General features: G+C 29.4%; 1 protein-coding gene across 1 annotated transcript in view; it reads right to left on the bottom strand.

The window, feature by feature from the left end:
• The window catches only part of pbx1b (pre-B-cell leukemia homeobox 1b), an 84,080-nt gene that overhangs the window by 12,614 nt on the left and 65,313 nt on the right, over positions 1-6,153 (bottom strand). The window lies entirely within an intron of this gene.

Raw genomic sequence — 6,153 nt, 5'->3', positions numbered from 1 at the left:
CACTCTCACACACAAACACACACACACACACACACACACTCTCACACTCTCTCACACACACACACACACACACACACACAAAGAAAAGGAAATAAACACACACTTAAATCATTCTCTAGAGAAATAATGTGCTCTTCCACCATATGATATTAGACAATTACCCATTTCATAAAGGAACTATTATTTTTTGTCATTTCATTTGAATATACATATTTGATACTTATATAAATATCATTATATTAAAAAAACTATATATAGTATGTATATATAGTGTATTAACACTACATTATATAAAATACTAGCATATGTTGATTAGTAGTAGTATTATTTAAATAATTTATATAAATATCTTTATATAAAAACTATACATAAACACATACATATTATTATTATTATTACTTACGTATTTGATATGTATATGAATATCCTTATTTTAAAAACTATATACAACAATACTGTTATTATTATTATTCTATATAACATAAAATTCAAAAAAATATAATGATCACTATTTGTAGCAGTATTATTATAAATAATGGTATTTATATAAATACCTTTATATAAAAACTATATATTATAATACTACATTATATAAAATACTAGAACAATATTATTAGTGGTAGTATTAGCATTATAAATAATGATATTTATATAAATATCTTTATATAAAAACTATATACTATAATACTATTTTACTATGTTATTTTGAGACTTGTATATTATATAAATATAAAATACATGCATTATTATTATTATTATTTTAATTTAGTAATGCAATAAAAATTATATATACAGTTCAAATTTAAAATACAATTCGACGTCTTGTTTTCTCTCTCAGTATAAATCCAGGGACTGATCTGTGGAATATAAAAGGCTTTTTCTCAGTTCAGCTCAGAACGGCACACGATCCTGCTGCCAGGTTTGATCTTCCTTCCATTTTAATTATCAGTGACATTCTCGTCTCTCATCTAACGTCACATCCAGTTAGCGAGTCAGAGGTAGATGTAGTAATTTCCTCACTAGTTCTGACACATGGGCAAAAGAAGCGAGACTCTGAGACTTTAAGGTTGTGGTGGGACGGTCATCTACCGCGTGAACGCTGATTATGAGCCGCATTGTCTGGGAGTGAAAGGAAACACTTCATTAATCCAGAGACAAAGCTGTGCACCGGTGCATTAACCCCAGACCGCTGCGGTCTGAAAGTGCGGTGAGAAAGAGGCCGGCTGGATGGCCATCGGGAGGCTTTGGGAGGGGGACGTGACTCTGACCTCCTCCTTAAGTCAAAATGCAAATGCAAAGGCTGTTGGCGGTCAAGAGTTCACGGCTGGGGCCCAGCAGGAGCCCGAATGCGAGATTCTGTGTTTCTGAGTTTCACAGGCAACAACAGAAACATCCTGCTTCATTAACAAACATATTTCATCCAACCTGAAACGCTGGTATGGCTTCAGATGGGGGAAATCTCACAGGCTACGCAGATAACACGGATTAGCATCATGTATCAAAATATATAGAAATTAATTAAAACATTTGCCAAATGATGTCAAATCATTTGGAAAAATAACAGAACAACTCTTCTCAAAAAAAAAAAAAATCTCTCTCTCTCTCTATATATATATAAAAAAATAAATAAAAAATAAATAAATATATATATATATATAATACCTTCTGAAGAAATTGTGTCAGACTTCAGGCTTCTATTAAAATAAATTAAATAATACAATTTTTTATAATTTGCCAAATGACGTCAGACTGCATATAAAAACAAAATAACTTTCCTCAACAAATAAAATAAAATATTTTTTTTATATATCTTATAAAAAAATTGTGTTAGACTCTGGGCTTCTATTAAAATGAAATAAAATCGAATAAATAATTAGACAAATGAGGTCAGATCGCATAGAAAAATAACAGAACAACTGTAATGAACAAGGTGTGTGGTTTGAAGAGTGATTCATAAATAAATCATAAAATAAAATGTTAAATAAAAAAAATAAAAAACCCTAACCCTAACATAAAATAACAACACATACGTGACCCTTTTAAAAAAACTATTGCCAAGGTAATGTATGTTTTTATGCAAGTCTGTGGGATTTCTTCATCTGTTTTATCATCCAGCAGGTGAAAACTGTAAGTCTGATCTATTTTAGAGCACAAGCACTAAAAAGCAATCCAATAAAACGCCACAAAGCAGGTGTTTCTTATTTGATACGCCTCCTGTAATTTCACTCGATTACTGAAAAACACAAAGCAGAACATAACGCGGTTTGCCTGCAGTTAACAACTCATAAACGCCATATTTAGGATCCCATTTCAATGGGATCTTTAATCTGAACTTTCTAAGGTACTGAGACACTCTGACTTGTATCACAATATCCAAAAACCAGAGAATAAGGACTCAAACGCACCCATCACACAAGTTTAGCACATGTTTTACAGCACTTTTAGAAGTAAAAACCTAGACTGTGAGCACAAGGGAGTCTTGACAGAAACTCAAGGCCAACAGAATTCCTCCCAACGTTATAAAACGTCTAGACTGTCAAGTGAAAATGGAACATAAAAATCCCCCGTTCACGAAACGACGAGGCTCCCCTCTGCCAAGCGCCGGGTTCACATTGGCGGGTGTTTATTTGACTTGGCTGGATGAATCTCCACCATCAGTCTGTTAAAACCAAAAGCTGACGGACACAGAGCGAAACCCCCCGAGCCAAACGCAATACGATACACTCGTTTGAAAGAATACAAATGGCACGGGATCAAAAGTTAAGAGAAAGAAAACAAATAATCTGAACATACAAGCGTGAGAGCCTTTATGGAGAGCCGTAGCGGATTCATGAGGTCATATTGAGCAATGCTTCAAGCACTATAAAATCAAAAGTCAAGCGTGCTGTAAGAGAACGGACTGCGGTGATCTGGCAAGAACCTGATCCTGTCTATAGTTTCACACGTGCTCGCCACAAACGGAGACTTCCTGCTGCTGCTGACGCGGTTTCACCCAGAAAACACACGGCTGTAGCATCTGTCAGGAGCGCTGTGACGGCGTCAGGATCCCGCCATTTGGGCTCGACTGTCATCCCTCATCATTGACAGCTGATTGTTACACAGAGCAAAAGACCAAACCACGAGAGCACAGCTGCTCTTCATACAGCGTCTGCACAAACCGGATACGCATCCATCCCACCAATCAAACGCTGTCATTTTCTATGGGTTCAGGTGTGGAGACACTGCAGGTTGGACATGTGAAATTATCCTGCAATGAATAAAAACAAGCATATAATAAGCACAAAATAAAAATAAAATAAAAATAAAATATAAAAACACATTTAGTAAAATAATAAAATAAAACAAAATAAAACAAACAAACAAAAAATTTTAATTCCTAAATTAAATTAAACTTTAGAGTCTGAGACATTTTCTTGAAAAAAGGTAATTTTTTGTTTGAATTTAATTTGTTTTTATTTAATTTCATTTTATTAGAAACCTAGAATATGACACATTTTCTTTAAAAAATTTAAAATTGGTAAAAAAAAAAAATTGTGTTAGACTGTAGGCTTCTATTAAATTAAAATAAAATATACATTTTTACATGTTCTGAAGACAATGTGTCAGACTGTAGGTTTCTATTAAAACAAAATAGATAAATAAATAATATAAAATAAAATAAAACAAAACAAAATAAATAAATAAAAACACATTTAGTAAAATAATAAAATAAAACAAAACAAAATAAAATAAAAATACATTTTTAATTCCTAAATTAAATTAAACTTTAGAGTCTGAGACATTTTCTTGAAAAAAGGTAATTTTTTGTTTTCATTTCATTTTTTAAATTTAATTTTATTTTATTAGAAACCTAGAATGACACATTTTCTTTAAAAATTGTAAAATTGGTAAAAAAAAATTGTGTCAGACTGTAGGCTTCTATTAAATTAAAATAAAATAAAATAAAAAATACATTTTACATGTTCTGAAGACAGTGTGTCAGACTGTAGGTTGCTATTAAAATAAAACAAAATAGATAAATAAATAATATCAAATAAAATAAAACAAAATAAATAAATAAAAACACATTTAGTAAAATAATAAAATAAAACAAAACAAAACAAAATAAAATAAAAATAAATTTTTAATTCCTAAATTAAATTAAACCTAAGAGTCTGAGACCTTTTCTTGAAAAAAAGGTAGTATTTTGTTTTTATTTTATTTTATTTTATTAGAAACCTAGAATATGACACAATTTCTTTTAAAAAGTGTACAATTGGTAAAAAAAAAATTGTGTCAGACTGTAGGCTTCTATTAAAATAAATAAAATAAAAAATACATTTTTACATGTTCTGAAGACAGTGTGTCAGACTGTAGGTTTCTATTAAAATAAAACAAAATAGATAAATAAATAATATCAAATAAAATAAAACAAAATAAATAAATAAAAACACATTTAGTAAAATAATAAAATAAAACAAAACAAAACAAAATAAAATAAAAATAAATTTTTAATTCCTAAATTAAATTAAACCTAAGAGTCTGAGACCTTTTCTTGAAAAAAAGGTAGTATTTTGTTTTTATTTTATTTTATTTTATTAGAAACCTAGAATATGACACAATTTCTTTTCAAAAATTTACAATTGGTAAAAAAAAAAAATTGTGTCAGACTGTAGGCTTCTATTAAATTAAAATAAAATAGATAAATAAATAATATCAAATAAAATAAAACAAAATAAATAAATAAATAAAAACACATTTAGTAAAATAATAAAATAAAATAAAATAATTTGCCAAATTAAATCAGATCACATAGAAAAATACCAACTCTGCTTAACAAGCCGTGTGATTTGAAGAGTCATTCATATCCGTAAATAGTGTGGGACAAGTTACGTGTTGAAGTTTAATATTTGGGGTTTAGGTCCAAATATACTGTTCTAAATGAGTTCAATTTTCTATAGATTCCTAATTATTTCCTTTATTTCTTTTCTGCCGAATAATTAAACCTGAAATAACATTGCTTTATCCATTTATTCTCAGTTTACACTTGGCTAAAGAGTCAAAACTGCACTTATAAACCACACACGGGAATATCCTACAAGACCACGTCTCACCGAGACAAATGATGATTTATTTATCTCTCTCGTAAACGACAGCACATAATTAAAACCACTGAATGGATTCTCTTAAATAAATACGATTAAGCAGAATGAGGTAAAGGGTCCTGCACGCTCAGAAGAGGCTTGGCTCGGGGTCATAATTACACGACCCACTGAAGGCCACTTTACTCCATAATGGCAGGCTAATTGATTCCTGCTAATATTTTCCGGTTTCGGAGCTGCGTGATTCCTCCAGCAGGGCAGCGTGGAGCAGAGACATCCCTATCCTTGTTAGCATCATTTTCTCTTTAACAAGCCTTGTTTCTCATTTCTCAATCAAGTCTGGAATTATTTTCACTACATTCACAACCAACTAGCTCTGAGATCAATCACAAGATTATAACACTTCATTTGAAAAATTAAGAAAAAGTGTTTGAAAATCAGATTTAAAAAAAAAGCTATAAGACTGAATACTTTCTTTATGATGTAACAAACAAATGTGGCCTGAAATAAAATAAATTCTATTTTTACATATTTTGAGGAAAAAGTGTCAGATTCTAGGCTTCAAATAAAATTAATTTAATGAAAAAAAATTAAACAAAAACAAAAAATAACCAATTTTATATATATTTTTTTAAAAGAAAATGTGTCAGACTCTAGATTTCTAATAAAAAAAAATTATACAATAACATTTGATATCTTCTGATGAAAATGTGTCAGACTCTAGGATTCCATTAAAAGAAAAAAAGAAAAGAAAAGAAAAGTGTCAGATTCTAGGCTTCTAATAAAACTAATTTAAATAAAAAAACTAATAAAACGAAAGTAAATAAAAAAAATTACCAATTTTATCCTTTTTTTTAAATTTTTTTAAAGAAAATGTGTCAGACTCTAGGCTTAAAATAAAATAAAATAAAATAAAATAAAATAAAATAAAATAAAATAAAATAAAATAAAATAAAATAAATAGCACTTCGGAGAAAAGACTTATCCTTATCCTTGTTTTCATTTTCTCTTTAGCAAGCCTTTTTTTTTAATTATACAAGCCTGGAATCACATTATAACACTTAATTTGACG

Source organism: Sinocyclocheilus rhinocerous, unplaced genomic scaffold, assembly GCF_001515625.1.
Source record: "Sinocyclocheilus rhinocerous isolate Xijiao unplaced genomic scaffold, SAMN03320098_v1.1 scaffold566, whole genome shotgun sequence".
Taxonomy (NCBI): Eukaryota; Metazoa; Chordata; class Actinopteri; order Cypriniformes; family Cyprinidae; genus Sinocyclocheilus; species Sinocyclocheilus rhinocerous.
The sequence above is the reverse complement of the archived record's forward strand: the minus strand, read 5'-3'. Positions and strand labels throughout refer to the sequence as shown.